We start from the raw sequence: 15654 nt of genomic DNA on the forward strand, positions 1-15654 counted from the left end.
TTTCAGTTTTCGTTTTGTATGTCTGACATATTGTTGTCCACATGGGAATTCTAATAAATAGATCACACCCTCTGTGTTGCAGAATAAATTCACTCGTATTTTGTGTGTTGTGCCTCTTGTTTTCGAAGTGAAACAGCTAACTTGCTTTGTGGTGGAATCTTTTTTGTTTCTGCATCCTACACAGTTGTTGCAATATGTAAAACCTTGTTTAGTACGCACTGAGGTCTGTATTTTTTTGGGGACGCAACATTTGGTTAGTACGTTTTTTTGAGGATTGTGCCCTTTTGCAGACTATTCTCAGATTACATGCAATGATGCCCTTCAGATCTGGATCCAGTTTTAACAGATGCCAATGGCGGTTTAAACTCTGTTCCAGTCCTTGTGTATAGCTATTCCACTTTGTGATGAATAAAGCTTTAGGTGGGCTCTTCTCTACTTTGTGATTATATTTAATTAGTTCTTCTCTCTTAATTTCCTTTACTTTCTTTAAATTTCTATCCAATATTTACTCATTATATTTTCTTTCTATAAATCTTCCCTTTAATATTGCGCTTTGTTCATTGAAAGTGCTCTCATCTGAACAGTTCCTCCTGACTCATTGAAACTGTCCTCCTGGGATATTATTAATCGACTTTGGGTGATGGTTGCTGGATGAATTCAGATAACTGTTAAAATCAACTGTTTTGAAGTGAGGTCTAGTCATTAATTTTTCATCTCTGATATACATTTCCAAATCTAAAAAAAATATTTATTTTATCCTTGCTGAATGTAGAGGTAAATTCTAAATTTAAATTGTTGATATATTGTAAAAACTTTTCCAGATCTTCCCTTTCACCATCCCAAATAAAAAGGACGTTGTCTATAAATCTTATCCACTTCACAAGGTGTCCATCAAAGAGGTTATTTGTCCAAATGGTCTCGTCCTCCCATTTCGCTACAAAGAAATTTGCATAACTTGGCATGAAATAACTTCCCATTGCCGTCCCAGTCAATTGTTTGAAGAAATTATCTTCATACCAAAAATAATGATGATCTAGTATGAACTCTATGCTGCTCATAATAAAGTTCACCTGTTTATTTGGTAGTTCCGATTTTTCACAAAGGTAATGGTAGGTATGAGCACAACCGTTGGCATGCATAATGCAGGTGTATAATGATCTCACATCACAAGTGGCCAGGTTATTTAATTAAATTGTTGCAGTAATGCAGTTGTATCTTTAATATAACTTTTCTGAGCAGTGACCAGTGGTCGTAGATATATATCAATGTATCCTGAAAGATTTGAGGTTAGGGAATTTATCTCTGATACAATTGGCCTTACCGGGGGGTTTTGCAAGTGTTTGTGGATTTTAGGCGGTTGGTAAAATAATGGGATCCTGGGTGTAGTAATATTCAAATATTCAAATAATTTTTTTGTTCAAAATACCTAAATGCATTCCTTTCTCTAGATGTTCCTGTAATTATTTTACAATTACTAAACTACAGGGACATCTAGAGGAAGAAATGCATTTAGGTATTTTGAACAAAAAAAAATTTGAATAGGCTTTGAGAACTGAGGTGGCAACAGGCTAAGATGTGGCCCTGTGGGCCGAGGTGCGGCTGGGCAGCCAGGATGCGGCTTTGAGAGCCGAGATGGTAACAGGTTGAGATGTGGCTTTGTGAACCGAGGTACGGCTAGACAGCCAGGATGCGGCTTTGAGAGCTGCGATTTTAACAGTCTGAGATGTGGCCTTGTAGGCCAAAGTGTGGCTAGACAGCCGAGATTTGGCTTTGAGAGCTGAGATGGTAACAGACTGAGGTGCAGCCTTGTGGGCCGAGGTGCGGCTGATAGCCAGGATGTGGCTTTGAGAGCCTATATGGTAACAGACTGAGATACAGTCTAGTGGGCTGAGGTGTGGCTAAACAGCCGGGATGTGTCTTTGAGAGCCTGGATGGTAACAGACTGAGACACGGCCTTGTGGGCCGAGGGGCGGCAGATAGTTGAGATGGGGCTATGAGAGCCTAGATGGTAACATCATGATAACAATGAGCGGTGAGGCTGCAGGCAAAGCACAATCTAGGAGCACTGCAGGCAGCACAAAAATGAACATTCTAGTTGATGGAGTGAGAGTGTGGGATTAGAGTTCTACAACTTAGGCAGAACAGGCACGGATGAGCAGGACCACGACTGGCAGGAACCAGAAGGACACGTATAAACACGCTATAGCTGGCAAGCCGACGATGAACCCACAGGCTTAAGAAAGGTGCTGAACCAATGGATGCGAGGCAGGTGATTAATGGACTCTACAGGTGAGAAAGATGCATCATCCAGTATCACGAGCCATAGACCGGCATTCCAATCCTCCAGCATTTAAAAATGCCATCCCAGTATGGCATGTACGTTGTCCAGGAGCAGGATAGAATTTGTTTGAAGTAATAATGTAATAAATCATAGTGTAAATAATCATAATAATGGTACAGTCCATTAAATTGAAAAAAAACAATGGAATGAGATATTAATAATACATGATACATAATAAATAATAGATGGATGAGATGGATATAAAGTAAATATGAGGTAGTTGTGGAAAATGTCAGTATTAAAAAGATAGTAGTATTAATATAAATATGGATAGTGTAGAATCTTCCTAAAAATAATTTATGGGGGCCCTGCAGTCATGAATTGTGCATTTTATGCATGCTGTATGCCCACAATTATGGTTCTAATATAAAGATAGGAACATATGTTCTATTATATGAAAGAAACCACAGACTTATAAGCTATGTACTGTTGTTCTGGTGTACAAATGAGGACATGCCACTAAATTTGATGGAAAAGCCAAAGGCCTAAATGTGTTCATGGTATATGAAGAGAAGCAAATTGATGTTTTGAATCCCTTTAATGATGTCATATGCAATAGGGTTGGGAGCTGTAGCCACCCCATAATTATCTATAAGGAATGGCAATAGTAGTAATTCTTGTAAAGATGGTAATGACAGTTCCAGGTTCATGTGAGATATGTTCCAGATTCATGTGAGATATGTGAACCTAACTGTTAAATATAAATATGGACAGCACTCATTATGTTTCAAATCACTCTACTGTACATGCTATAGTGTTACATTTTTATTGGTGGAATTCATTCTGATGAATGTTTCTTGTCAGGGGCTATTTATCAAAGGATATATTGTTATAAAGCGATAAATTATTTTTTGCAGATAATTGACTTGACTTCATTATCGAGGTTTAGACCTCATGGTGCAAATGTCTGAAGCTCATAGATCCATTTAGTGCTATTGTATTGATCCCCTCCAATTTGGTGTGACCTAATGTATGCCCATAAAGGTAAGTGATCTGGGGTCACTGTTATGGTGGTTTTTAAAGTGTCTTGAGAGGTTGTGTTCCTCTACACTTCTTTTGATGTTTCTAATATGTTCACTGACATGTGTTTTGAGATGTCTTGTGGTTATACCTATACATTGTTTGTGACATTCACATTCTAATAGGTACATGACTCCCTTTTGCATGTTAGCCTGTCTTTAAAAATGTATGCTTTATTTGTGCTGTTTGATTTGAAACAGTGTATGGGTTTAGTGCTTCTATGATTTGCATTGATACAGCCTAGACATGTACCACAATGGAAGAATCCTTTCATTGGATTAGTCATTCCTATGGTGGTTTGTCTTGGGGGGAATGTAGTTATGTATTAGTTTCTGTCTGAGATACGGTGCTTTTCTATAGACCAATTTGGGTCTGGTTGATAGATGGTCTGCTAATATGTCATCTTCCAAAAGTATTGACCAATGTTTGTTGAGTATGTGCTGTATTTCTTTGGCTTGTTTGGAATACTGCATAATGAAGTGAACTTCTTGTTGCTGTCTTTCCTGTCCCTTGTCTTTGTATTTCAACAAGTCACTTCTATCATGGTAACTCGCTTCTTCAAATACCTGTTCTATCAGAGATTTTGTGTATTGTTTCTTTAGAAAATGATTGGCTAATTCTTGTCCTTGTCCTTTGGCGCAATTTTTCCTCAGTCTTAGGAACTGCCCTTTGGGGCTTGTGTTGAGCCAGTTGGGATGGTGCCAACTTGTGGAGAGGATGAAGCTATTTACTATGTTTCTCAAAGTACTTGTGTGTATCTGATCATCTTCTATGTATATATTCAAATCTAGGAACTCAACGCTCTTCTTACTGTAATTAGCAGTGAATTGAAGAAGGTTTGTGTTATTGTTAATGGTTGATATGAAATTGGTTAGTGTTGCTTCTTCTCACCTCCAAATGAAGAATACATCATCGAAGTTTCTTTTCCAAGTATGAGATTTGCCCCAAGGTATTGATTATGCCATATATTCAGGTCTTCCCACCAAATCATGAATAAATTGGCTTTCGACATGGCTGGCATGTGTAGACTAGAGGTTTGGGTGAGCGCCTTACCCAGAGTGGGCATCCCAGGTTTGAGACCTGGTAAGGGACATTTTTTTTTTTTAAATCTTCACTACAGGATTGAAAAGAAATCACTTGGTGGTGTGTGAGTTCTGTCATTTATACAGGTATCTGTGTTGGCCAAAAAGATGCACTCCCAGCATTGTATAAAGACCGAGCAATTGAAGTTCAGTATTCTTATCCAACCCTACTGAACTCAATACATTGTACACTGCTTCCCACCACCTGTCATTTCTATGCTACTTTATGCCATTGTACTGCTGATGTAGTGTGTGCTCAAGAAAGTGATGTATGGCACTGCATATGCCATGTAGCACCCTGCTGTGGCTTATGGAGTCTCATAGTACTGCGCATGTCCAGTGAATCCGGTCAGGAGTCACACACAATGCATTCCAAACATAGATACTATAATAATTTCATGACTTAGAAACTAGTAGTGGGCTTTGTTTGAAAGAGGGGTCTCTGTATTACCATCTGACTGTACGTTTTAAGCCGTCCACTTGCGGCACTGTCGGCACGTCGGCGCTGTGGTGGCTGCCAGCTCCGGCAGTTGCACATGGGATCTCTGGGCACATGCCCAGTGGAGCCACTCCATACACCATTTAGCGCCCTGCCAGTCACACTATGCTGTGGCATATGAAGTCTCATAGTACTGCACATGCCCAGTGGAGCCGGTCGGGACTCACAGACAGTGCATCAGCTGTACACTGCTGACGTCCATTGCCGGTCAGAGGAGAGCCAAGTGCAAAGCACTGCTGCACTTCTCCAGCTACCGTTCTACCTTCCCCCAAGAAGTTCACCCCGGGCAACCTTCATAAACAGACTTGGGCCACTACCACTTATCACTAATGTAAATAAACTGAGGTGATTAGCGAGACACCACAATCACCATACACAATTGGATTACTCACATCTTGTATTTAATATATCAGAACAATTTTATAGGATTCCATTGGACACTTTCTTTTAACTATTTACCAGACTGCATATTCACCAGACAGTAGATATTGCAACAATCATCTACTACATACCATATTCCTCAACTAGCTTAACTAGCTCCTGTGGCCAGTTGATTAGTTAGTAACCACTATCCAGCAGCCTTTTATTGATTTTTTTTTCAGTCTCCATTATATTTGGATGCTATATATCAATATATCAATATCCTGTATCTTTTCTAATATACCTTTTTTTTGATATGTAATCTCTTGTAATCATCCACTGAATATTTATTTGTACCTTCACCGGCACAATTTTTTTTACATGTTAATTTATAACGGTCATTTACCTAATTTATTGAATTATTTACAATCAGGTTGAGCGCAGCACAACCTTCTTCCTTTCAATATTCTTCCATAGCTTTGTTCTCCAGAATAGAAAGAGCATAGAGTCTGCCCTTGGATAGTTTTGCTCCAGATACCAAATCAATGGCACAATCGTAGGACCTATGCGGCAGAAGAGAAACTGATCTTTTCTGGGAGAATACAACCAAAAAGTCATGACAGGTAAGCAGATGATTGGGTAGGCTGTACTGTCCGGACTGGAATAGAGAAGCATCTGGAAGCGCAATCAGGGCCCCATTGGATTATCTCACCTGAGTTCCAGTCAAGAACTGGGTTGGGGTTGCCATGGTAACTCGAGGACAATCGGACCCATGGGAAAATGTAATGGGAAAAAGAAAATAGACTCGTGTGTAGAGCTCCCACTGTGAGACAGATGGATGAAGTTTGGGAGGTTATAGCACTACTGGACAATTGACTACCATCAAGCCCGCAGATGGAGATCGGGGGCGTAAGGTCTTCAGATGGAATTCCATGGAATGGATGGAATTTCCAGCTGCACCACAATCTAAAAATGCAGTAGCTGCAATTTCTTTTCCATGTACCTTGATAAGGGCAGGTACAAAGAAAGAATTTTTTTAAACAGAAGCGATGTAGATGTAGTTCCCCCAGTAGATCTAGACCTTGCCTTTTCCCAACTTTGAAGGACACGAGTTGCATGTCTTCTCCCTGAGCAGCTGAGGATTCCCAGGATACTGTGTGAGGGAGCAAGGTTCTCCTTCAATCTACGCACCCTGATGTGGCGATCAATGCAGATGGAGAGATGCATAAGATCATGTAAGGTCTCAGGCACCAAATGTTGGACCAAGATGTCTTTAATTTGTTCCAACAGTCCGAGATGAAACGCTGCGTAAAGCAGGACCATTACATCTTCTGTGAACTGCCCATTTGCAGAATTCCATACAGTAGTCCTCTGCTGCCTTCCACCCTTGCTTAACACACATTTGCCTCAGCCAATGCTGCCTTATCAGGAACATCATAGAGGACTACCAGGGCTTTGAAAAATTTGTCAACCGATTTACAAGGTAGAGTGAGTCAAAGGTAAATCAAAGTCCCAGGTCTGAGGGTCATCCTGTAGCAAAGAGATGACAACTCCTACATGCTGGGCTTTGGAACCAGATGAAAGGGGACATAATCTGAAATACAGCTTGCAACTCTCGCTGCAATCCAGAAACTCCTTGCGATTCCCAGAGAAACTATCCTGGAGATTTATTTTAGGTTCTCTGACCAAGGCTTGCACCGATGATGAGCATACTTCCTTAACAAATAAAGATAGTTCCTGCACATTCCGGGTAAGTGCTTGGATCTGGGTGGCCAGAACCTGTGCAAGATTCATGCTAGGATCCATGACAGTCATGAATGAGGCCAGCTATAATGTTATGGTCACCTAGGACTCACCGTGCAAGACCTCTAGAATCACTCAGACAAGGTCTTCACCAATAACAGCCACCTGCTGTTCCCATAGACCTGGACACATTCACTGGTACTTAAGTGGCCACCTGGACTTAACACAAGATAGTAGAGGCTTGCAAGGTTAACCTAGGGCCACTAGATGTTATCCGACTGATGGCAGTATGGCTCTGAGAGGTTAGGTGGCAACAGGCTAAGATGCGGCCCTGTGGGCCAAGGTGCGGCTAGTCAGCTGGGATGCAACTTTGAGAGCCGAGATGGTAACAGGCTGAGGTGTGGCCTTGAGGGATGAGGTGTGGCTAGACAGCTGGGATGCAGGTTTGAGAGCCGAAATGGTAACAGATTGAGATGCGGCCTAGTGGACCGAGGTGTGGCTAGACAGCCGATATGTAGCTTTGAGAGCCTAGATGATAACAGGCGGAGATGTGGTCTTGTAGGCCGAGGTGCGGCTAGACAACCGGGATGTGGCTTTGAGAGCTGATATGGTAACATACTGAGGTGCAGCCTTGTGGGCTGAGGTGCCACTGATAGCTGGGATGTGGCTTTGAGAGCCTAGATGGTAACAGACTGAGATACGACCTAGTCGGCCAAGGTGCGGCAAGACAGCTGGGATGCATCTTTGAGAGCCGAGATGGTAACACTGAGGTGCGGCATTGTGGGCCGAGGGGCGGCGGATAGCCAGGATGTGGCAATGAGAGCCTAGATGGTAACAGGCTGGTAACAATGAGTGGTGAGGCTGCAAGCACAGCACAACCAGGAACACCACAGGCAGCACAAAAATGAACACTCTAGATGACAGAGTGAGAGTGTTGGATTAGAGTTCTACAACTTAGGGAGAACAGGCACAGATGAGCAGGACCATGACTGGCAGGAATCAGAAGGACATGTACAAACACGCTATAGCCGTCAATGAACCAACAGGCTTAAGAAAGGTGCTAAACCAATGGATGCAAGGCAGGTGATTAATGGAATCTACAGGTGGGAATGAGGCATCATCCAGTATCACAAGCTGTAGACCAGCATTCCAATCCCCTAGCAATTGGAGATGCCGTCCCAGTACAGCATGTACATTGTCCAGGAGCAGGATTTCGGGAGAGTGACTGGCGACAAGGAGGAGAGACACCCAGAATATGAGTAAGTAACAAGGTTTGCTGGCGACTTGTAACACACCCACACACTCTCAAAAGAGGAAGGAGTCATGCATTACAGCCTTTGATCTGCCCCTTTTATGTACATTGGTGTGGTTTCCTTACTGGAGATCAGGCCCTAGAGACTGGACTCCAGGGTGGGTCCCCTGGGCTCCCTGCTTATTTATGCTCTGGGGCGCATAAAGCAGAACCTAGAGCAATGGAGGAGGTCAGTGTACCCCCTTCAGGGCTTGCATCTTGAGTCAACCACCTTCCATTGTCTCCTGTATTTCTGCCCCTGCAGCCATAAACAAATAGGTTAACTCCTGATTAAGCTAAAGAGACAAGGATTAAGGGACATACAGTATTCATCAATATGCCACTAAAGACCCTGTTACTTACTGTAGATATTCAACTTGCGCCATCAGATACCAAATTACCAGAGCAATTCAGAGCTCTTACCCAGACAATTCCACCAATTATTAATTACGGTGGCCTATCAGTGTTAGTGCGCATAAGTGAACAGAGAAAACATGCTCACATAATAGGCTGCGGGAATGCCAGGGTTTAGAAATGGATCTACATAGGCTATTAGTGACAGCTGAAGCAACAGAGTGTATGGGAGACAGCCTGACCAGGGCAGGAAAGGGATGGTGAGGAGGTCCATTGAGAGACTGGAGAGAACATGAGGGATATAAATTTACAAGTAAAGGGGTCTGTGTGGATGTCAATAGGAATAGAAATGAGGGAGGGGAGGTCAGAAGAGTGTAAGTGGGGGAGACAAAAACAAAGGTAAATAGCAATTTGGAGAAAGGAGACTTAGAGGCCAATGGTGTGAACATCAAATTGAAGAGAATGAGAGCACACTCTGTGGTTATGAACCAGAAGGAGCAGCAGGGGAATAGAACAACCACCACACTACCATCATGTCAACATCCAAGACAAGGGGTAAAAAAGAATAAGTGGCCACAAAAGAAGCAGAAAAAGTAGAGTCAGACAGGAAAACTAAAAATTTGGTGATGACAAAGGATGAGGGAGATCGAGGTAATTGATAAGGATCAGTTTTTAGCAGACAAACCTGGCATTCCACAGGATGCAATAGAGGGAGAGTGGAGGGCAAGGAATGGGGGTGTGTGGATGACATTGGAAGGTTTGTAAAGCACTGCAGTATGTGTGAGTTATATAAATAACTGTTAATAAATAATAAAGGATTGCTGGTGTGGGATTTTGGATAGGTACAAAATTCCCTCCACACTAGGCCGGTCCACTTAAAAGTCTTTTCTTATCTTTATGGTGTTTTCTCTGCACTGGGGAAACTTTGGTGAAGAATTTGAGCCTCACTGGGCGGACAGCATCTTCAGCCGGTAATCACTATTCATGTAGGAGATTGCATTGTCTGGAAGATGCCTTTTTATTTAGAGATATAACCAATATCATCATCATATAACTGTGGTTTAACTAGATTATACATAGTCACAGAAGTTTTTGTGTAGGGCAAAATGTGAATTTCCCTGATCAAACAAATTTATATTTTAAAATATTTGCTAATTTGGTACCATTTGTATCAGTAATATGTTTCTTTTTTGTTTTAAATTGGTGTCTTAATGAATTTTACTGTCTCCCAGCCTTGCACCTCCCATTGTGCATCTCCAGCATTGTTTCCCACTGTGCCTCTCCAGCACTATCCCACCCAGTGCCTCTCCAGCACTATCCCTCTGTGTCTCTTCAGCACTAACCTCTCTAACTGTGCTGCTTGAGCCATATGCTCCCTGTGTCTCTCAGTCTCTGGCTACGGTCTTCCTATGTCTCTCAAGTCCACCTGTGTTACTCCAAGTTCAGGCCCAATTTCTCTCCAGGTCCAGGCCCTGTATCTCTCTCCAGGTCCCCTGCATCTCTCCAGGCCCCCCTGTGTCTCTCCAGGCCCTTTGCATCTTTCCATCTCCAGCTTTTCCTGCATTTTTTCATCTCTAGGTCCCCTTGTGTCTCTCCAAGTCCCCCTGGGTCTCTCCATCCACAGACCTCCTTGTGCCTCTCCAGGCCTTGCATCTCTCCAGCACCCTGCATCTCTCCAGCCCCCTGCATCTCTTCAGGCCCCCTGCATCTCTCCAGCTCCCCCCAGTGTCTTTCCAGCCCCCCTGCATCTCTCCAGCTCCCCCCAGTATCTTTCCAGGCCCCCCTGTATCTCTCCAGCTTCAGTCCTTCCTGTGTCTTTCCCGACCCTCTGGGTCTCTATCTGGCTTCAGTCTGCATGTCTCTACAGCCTGCCTGCATCTCTCTGGTCCCACTTACCTTCCGTTCTGGGCTGGCTGTACCTCTTCTTTGTGGCTTCCTTGCTCAGCAGTGCAGCATGACATCATGATGCTGCTTGTGCTGCATGTGACCTGCTGCAAAGTCCCATGGGAGGAACTGCTGCAGCTGGGCATGTGCTATTAAAACAAAAAGTAAGTTTTGACTAAATTTTTTTTAGGACTAAATTGTAACGATAACAATGAAATAATAATTTTAAAAATGAAAATTACTATGAAATTTGTGTTCAATTTTAAATAAGCAACTAAGACTAAAACTAAATTTTAAATCTTTGTCAAATGTAATTCTTATACTACATACACTACTTTCTATTTTTGAAGTAGGGTTATTTAAAGTATGTGTTTTAGATATTTGCAGAAAATAAATATGACCTGTGTGAAGGAAATGTGATTGTGTATTGCACTTGTTCTAACAAACTTAAGGCATTCATTTATATATGATATATGGGAGCAGAAGTGTCGCCGGGTATGGTGACACCCGGTGCGCGCTCTGGATACCCCCGCGAACCTCTTGCGCCTGGCTGGAAAGGGGGAATGGCCTAAATAAAGGGGCGTGACCCCACGGGGGATCCCTATAACATAACCATCCGGGGGCAGCCCAGCATCACTGGATATGCTGGGCTGGCCACAGAGACTGGCCAGTCTGCACTGTTGGCTTCTGTTATCTGACAGAAGCCAGGTGCTGCAGGGGAATGTCACACTGCAGAACTCGGTTCCTGTCACTGAGGAGGAGCTGGCATTTTTGGTGTCACTCCCCGCATCATCCTCATGATGCCACTGTATGGGAGGAGTACTACGGTAAGTCAGTATGTAACACATTCTAATGAGTCTAGATAACTAAACACATAGTTAAAGGTATGCTGACTTCAAGTTCTCATGGGAAATTTAGAGAAAATTCTTCAGTAAAATCCATTACAGTATCATTAAATTGTTTGCAAACATGATGACAAAAACATTGCCTAAAATTAGACTAAAATGAAAACTGAGGTCCACTGACTAAATCTTGACTAAAACAAAGTAAGAAAAAAAAAGACTAAAATGTGACTTTAAACAAACGACAATTTTAAATAAGCGACTAAGACTAAATTTAAAATCCTTGTCAAAATGAACACTGATATATACTAAGCTTCTGCATGGTGCCCGGACAGAGCTGAGCTCCAATCATGGTAGCTGTAGCCCAGCCCTGCAGAAGAGAGTATGGGACCGGCCCAACCGGAATTTCCCGCTATCCCGGTAGCCCAGTCCGCCCCTGCATGTTCTGATGGTTTTGGAAGGATCTAGCTTAGTATTTTTATTACCCCCATTACGTGTCATCAATTCCAGGTATTTGCCTATTCTGCCCAGTTTAATCCTATGTAATACACCTAAAATGGCTGACTCACCTGGATCCTTCATGGGCAGAATGAATAATCCTTGCAACTGAAGACCCAAAATGACTGCAACACTTTTCTATTATTTTCATGGTTTCTGTATTTCATGCAAATATTCAGAGTTGTACACTAATGCCACTGCTGCTACTCCTTTGTACACAGCTGCGATGCAAGAATATGCAAATCCAAGCATCTGCATAAAATGTCGCAGCATCTGCGTATAAAGAAGCAGCATCGGTTGCTGATCATTTGAATATCGTGATCCTGAGTATTTCTATGGTCCTGCAGAATGCGTGTGGGGCAGTGGCGTAACCAGGGTATTTGGAGCCATGTGACCTTACTCAGGAATTGCTAGCCTCATTGCACGCAGTGAGTACACAAGCTGCATATGGCATTGCAGTGGATAATTTATGCACACACGTATACTGGCATGCCTGCGTTTTGCTGACCACCCCCCGTCACCACCTTCAAATGGTACTTCCTGTCCATCATTCTGCGATGGGTCTGCACAATCGCAGTTCCGATCGCATTGGAGTGTTCGTACATGCGCAGTATGCAATAATTGGCCAATTGCATGCGTAATCGCAGTTACGATCCATTCTGAATCAGGCCCTTAGCTGCATAGGTGGTTTACTGATAGTCACTGAACCTCATTAAATATCGGAACAGTGTGCAAATCTGACTCAAGCTCTATGTTCATGGTTTTTATATTTTCTGAAAATCTAAACCTCTATATGTTCATACAAAACTGTATGTTAAGCGCCTTGATTCCTATTGGAAAAATGAGCTACATTTATAAAATTATTATTATTATTATTATTATTATTATTATTATCATCTGTATTATTTTTATCAAAATGTGAGAGATTTTGTTTTAAAAGGGTTGCGCCTAAACAGAAATCTAATTTATACAAAAAAAAGGGAAATGGTATCACCAGCACTTTTCCATATTTGCATTATGACCGCATATGTAGGATCCTTGCTTATCTTCATAAACGATTGGTGAAATCACTTACAGAAGCTGCTGGTGATACCATTTACCTTTTTTTGTATACGTTAGATTTTTGGTGGAGGGATTGGGAAAACCTCTGTGGGAAAGGACACGCCAAGCAGCTTTCTTTTCTGCGCACTGTGCACTTACTGTAATTGTAAATTTTGGTTAAACTGAAATATAAACTGCAGTGTAAAAATAAAGCTGTCCAGCATTTGTTGGCTGCATGCAAAAGCAGCCAGTATTTACCCTGCATGCAAAAAAAATGATTTGTACCCCTTGCATCAAACCATGTTCTGCTCCAGGTGCAAAGTTACTGGTTTTTTATTTTGCTTTAGCTTTGCTCTTAACTCAGAATCAGCTCCATTTAGACATAATTAAAAAGCTGCTGGCCTTGTTGATTGATTTGTAAATGGCTCCCATTCCATACATGACTGGGTTAATGCAGTACAGTATTATGTTCTGCTATAGTCATATAGTTTGTTTCTAGCTTATTTTATTTAGTCTATTGATGCCAATTAGGTCATATACTGTATATATTAGTGACCTCCAACATCCACAAGATGGCAATGTAGGATTGGGGGATTGTTCAAGAAATAAAACAGATTATTTCTGCAAATTACACAGCAAAACTTGTCTCCTTCAATCTTGGTAAAATACATAAAGTGAAGCAGCCAGTAAATGAGCACTACCAGTGAATTCAATGAATATTTTCAAGTTTAATACAGTAATCTTAAATTTAGTGCATACAATCTTAGATTAGATCTATTGACTGTATTTTTTGTTCATTTTGTGCGTTCATTCCCTGGTAATTTCTACACCTCTCCTGTTTTTTGTTTGTAAAAATTCCAACTATTCCTTCAATCTTTAAACCAAAAATTTATTTTAAAAGTTTACATAGTTACAATGATGGCATGTCTCGAAATAGTTTTTATGTTGTAACTTCTACATACGCCATCCCCTTATATATGAGAATTCCCTTAACCGTTCATTCACTGGACGATTCACCCTAAATGCATTCTAGGTATGGAGCAGGTTTCAGTAAACATTAAGCAGCGAACTTAACAAAGAATGTTGTAGTTTTTTCGGATAAAGTGTGATTATTGCATACCCCCAACTATCCCGATTTTGGCCCGTATTCAATTAGAAGCGAAAAGCCGAGATCCGTGGAAAAGTATCGCGGATGACGTCATTTCGCCAGGCAGAAAGTTTCCCCGTATTCAATTCCAAAGACGATGCAATCAGCAGAAAAGTTTAGCCTATGAATAGCAGGCGGAAAAAAATGCAGGTTGCGGTTTTGGGGTGCAAACCTTGTGAAACCACCATGCACCCTTGGGACAGCCCTCCAAAGATAAACTGTAAAAAAAATGTTAAGAAAACTATAGAACACCCCAAAAAAGTACTTTCATTTTGTGGGCGAAAAAGTGCAAAGTTGGTGGACAAATTTAAATACTAAACGAAATAGACTCCAGGGGGGTCCCCAAGTATGGGGCAGGTGTTTTTTTTTTTATTGCAGGTGCTTGCGGCAGGTGGATTTTTAAAGTGATTTAAAACTTCACTTTAGCAAATTAAAAATATACTAGCACCCATTTTCAAGGACCCCAAATTAGCTGGGAGTAGTTATTTTCACATAAAAATACTGCTTAATGCTATTCTTCACCACTTGTGTTACTGCGCTAATTGGCACCAATTGACACAACTTAAGTACCCCAAATACCTTCATTAGGGCTAATCGTGGGCATCTATAGTGATCCCCAATGTTAGTCCATCTTTTGGGGGTGTGTCAGGCTGAGTTCCCCATTTTTGACAGGACTTTTTGCCTGTTTCAGTTTCGCCGTTTTCACAAATGTTCCGCAGCGCCTTGCAAAGTACATAAGCAAGTTGTAGACAAGCAACTTACAGAACAATACACTACAGGACCAGGATATGGATAATATATATTGCTACATTAGCGACCATAACACCCAGATAAGCAACAGAGCATAAGCAACCAAGTGTTAAGTGCCCTAGTGGGGAGTAAGAAGTAGATGAAACTAAAGTAAGGAGAAGCACGGGATGCAGTCGGGAAACCGGCTGTCTTAATCCCGACAGCCGGCTTCCCGACTGCTTTATCCCGGCAAGGCCGGTGACACAGAAGGGGGCTGCCTATAGCCCCAGAAAGGGGGCTGGTTAGTGCATAAAAGGGGAACATAAAAAGGGGGCTGGATACATAAAAGATACATAAAAGAGCGACTGGCTGGAGACATAGAAGGGGGGCTGGTTGAGGGGGGCTGGCAGGGGAGACAGAAGGGGTGCTGGCTGGCTGGGGAAACAGAATGGGGCTAGCTAGAGAACACTGCAGGGCTGAAGTTGCAGAAATACGGGGGGGGGGGTTGGGGGGCCCTGCCTATTTTGTCATTCCAAGGCCCCACACTATCTGATGGCAGCCCTGTTAGTGTATGTGGGCACATCTGTACATTGTCAGTGACCCAGTGGCCCAACTGAGAGTAATGCTGCTATAAAGTCTGTATATACTTAAAGTATGTTACAGGACAACACTAAGAATAGCAACTGGTTCTGTACAAGATGGAAGAATACACCAGAGGGCTTCATTTATTGAGTTATCAGAAAGATATTCCACACATAATAATTGGCAGGGATGCTATTTTTGGTTGGAGAATCTGTAAGTGACATTAGATTGCAGGACCTTT

This window comes from Taudactylus pleione, unplaced genomic scaffold, assembly GCF_031769625.1.
Source record: "Taudactylus pleione unplaced genomic scaffold, aTauple2 ptg000146l, whole genome shotgun sequence".
Classification (NCBI taxonomy): Eukaryota; Metazoa; Chordata; class Amphibia; order Anura; family Myobatrachidae; genus Taudactylus; species Taudactylus pleione.